The sequence below is a fragment of the Chlamydotis macqueenii genome, chromosome 2 (genome assembly GCF_036417535.1).
Source record: "Chlamydotis macqueenii isolate bChlMac1 chromosome 2, bChlMac1.mat, whole genome shotgun sequence".
NCBI classification, from domain to species: domain Eukaryota; kingdom Metazoa; phylum Chordata; class Aves; order Otidiformes; family Otididae; genus Chlamydotis; species Chlamydotis macqueenii.
The window spans coordinates 92,059,937-92,062,952 of NC_141557.1; the positions used below are offsets into that span (position 1 = coordinate 92,059,937).

The 3,016-nt window shown below is 42.0% G+C and overlaps 1 non-coding gene across 1 annotated transcript; it reads right to left on the reverse strand.

The window, feature by feature from the left end:
- Positions 1-1,001: 1,001 nt before the first annotated feature.
- Positions 1,002-1,073, reverse strand: TRNAA-UGC (transfer RNA alanine (anticodon UGC)). The gene has a single exon. It is a non-coding gene; the product is annotated as a tRNA-Ala (tRNA).
- Positions 1,074-3,016: the final 1,943 nt, after the last annotated feature.

Below are 3,016 nucleotides of genomic sequence, written 5' to 3' on the forward strand. Positions count from 1 at the left end.
CACAGATGCCTCTGAATTCCCTGAAAAAAAAAAAAAGATGAGTCAAGAAAGGACAAGAATTAAGAATATGTATTGCAGACACTTGCCTTGTTCTTTTACTCTTTGCAGCTACCCATTCTTAGCTTATTTCATAGAATTATAAAATCATTTGTGTTGGAAGGGACCTTCAAAGTCATCTAGTCCAACCCTCCTGCAAGAAGCAGGGACATCTTCAACTAGATCAGGTTCCTCAGAGCCCCATCCAGCCTGGCCTTGAATGTTTCCAGGGATGGGGCATCTACCACCTCTCTGGGCAACCTGTTCCAGTGCCTCATCACCCTCACAGTAAAGAATTTCTTCCTTATATTTAGTCTGAATTTTCTTCCTTCTTTTTTGAAACCACTACGCCTCATCCTATCACAACAGGCCCTGCTAAAGAGTTTCTCCCCACCTTTCTTATAAGGCTTCTGTTCAGGTACTGGAATGCCACTATAAGGTCTCCCCAGAGCTTTCTGTTCTTCAGGCTGAACAGCCCCAACTCTCTCAGCCTGTCCTCATAGGAGAGGTGCTCCAGCCCTCTGATCACCTTTGTGGCCCTCCTCTGGACTCGCTCAAACAGGTCCAAGTCTTTCCTGTGCTGAGGGCTCCAGAATTGGATGCAGTACTCCAGGTGGGGTCTCATGAGAGAGGAGCAGAATCACCTCCCTCAACCTGCTGACCACGCTTCTTTTGATGCAGCCCAGAATGCAGTTGGCTTTAGGAAGCGATTGGCTTTCTGGGCTGCAAGTGTGCATTGCCAGCTCATGTTGAGCTTCTCATCCACCATCACTCAAAAGTCCTTCTTCTCAGGGCTGCTCTCAGTCCATTCTCCACGCAGCCTGTATATGTGCCTGGGATTGTCCCAGCCCAGGTGCAGGACCTTGCACTTGGCCTAGTTAAACTTCATGAAGTTTGCACAGGCCCACCTCTCCAGCCTGTCAAGGTCCCTCTGGATGGCATCCCTTCCCTCTAGTGTGTAAAAGTGGAGATGCCGGGGATTGAACCCGGGGCCTCATACATGCAAAGCATGTGCTCTACCACTGAGCTACATCCCCTCACTCAAAATATATTTTTAACCTCCTAGCCATTTTCCAGAGAGAGGGTATGAGTAAACAATGATTTGGTTTGACCTGATGCATATACTCCTGTGGTATAGATTTCCCAAGGCTCTCGAAATGGAAAAATCTTATTTCCTTGCAATCGGCCAGTTCAAATAACTAGTATCTTTGTAATGGCTAAGAATTAGAATTCTAGACACCAGCATTAGCTCTTGGTTAGTAAAGTTACTAGCCATTAAAATTTTACTTTAAAAAAACAATAAGTGGCACTGCAATCCATAAAGATTTTAAAAAGCAGTGTTCTCTGTTGCTTTAAGAGTACAGTTTACTTTCTCAATTAATCCAATAAACAAATGCCTGAGGAAGATTTTTTTTTCCCAAAGACAGCATCCCAAAAGTTTCTGCCCACTTCACCTCAAATTAATGGAATTAAACATGCACATCACTTCTCTGAACATACACCTGACAGTTCCTGTTTGTCCTTCAGCTCTAATGATCACCGAAACTGACAACATGGTCAACTGTGGTTCACATGTCTGCAGTACTGTTTCGCTCCTATCTGAGTAACTCCATTAGTGAGAGATATCCCTAGCTTGTCTGCAAATGACAGTCACTCTGTGCATACGACATCTTCTCTCTCTAATCCCTTCTGTGAGCACAGCCTTTCTTCTTTGACTTTATGCCTCTGAAATACAGCACCTACAACCAACATATTTGCACTCCTGTTGGAAGCATGGAGACCTTGATAAACTTTACTTGTAATAAATCTGCCCATCATTCCTAGTCATACAGTCAAACAAAGCTGCTGGCAACACCTGGTGTCTCTAGCTCTCTCGTGTTTCTGCTAAGCCTGAAGAGACTGCCCTGTGGTTCATCATTCATGTCATTGCAATGAGGTCCAAAACTATCCTGGGATTAGATGCTCATGAGACAATATGTAAAAACAGAGGAAACACTTTTCTACACTAACTCCAACTGCTACAGTAGAGATTAAGAAAATTATGTTTTCAATGCATAGCAATAGTTAAAATCTACAAGGACAACTAGATTTGTATTCTACTTTTAACCTATTCTAACTTCACCTACCTTCACTGTTATCTTAAACCAGGTTAAGAGCACTGGTTTGTTTGCAAATCCATTCAACATAGCTGCGACTTCAGTCAGCTACCCATAACTAGATGCAAGTGGTGTGTCTTCGCAAGACTTTCACTACTTTTAAGGTACCCTTATCCTGATTCAGTTTACTGCCTAAATGTTCATTAAAACTCATTCCCACTAAGTCTACTCCAACACTTTTGCTGTGTTTAGAACTCCAACAGCCTCCAAGTTCCTCAACCTGTTTTCTCTCTCAGTTTTTGTTGTCATAAAAAGGAATGAGGAATAGAGAAGTGGACATGCATGCACACACATGTTCAAAATGCAGCTTTTAGTAGCAGAAAGTGATGCAGTGTAGTTTGATAGATGTTTTTCTCAGGGAAAGGAGCAGCCCTGCAGAACAGCTGGCAATGCTCCACAGAACACTTGTCCACAGACTGCAGCACCTGAGATTGTACCACCTGAAAATGTCTCGTATAAATAATTTCAGCCAAAAGCATAAAATAATTACTCTGTCCTGCTATATACAATGCAGCTGATAAATTGAGATCTTGACATTGGAAGTCTTTATCTCAAAAATCTCTTTGTAATTACAGATTATATAGCTCTCCTGGGTGTATTGAAGTCTTACGCATTTGTGTGCAGCTAAAGCATTCCTTTGCTTGCAACATAATCCTGAAGTGTCAGTATCTGAATGTCAGCAATCATTTTATGTAAGGCAACATTTAAGGGATTCAACTATTCAGAACATTGCAGAAATTAATTCAAATTACATATGATTTCCAAGCATCAAACTCCAGTGTTCTTCCTGCAGTTAAGAGTGACACTGCTGAAAGAAGATAATG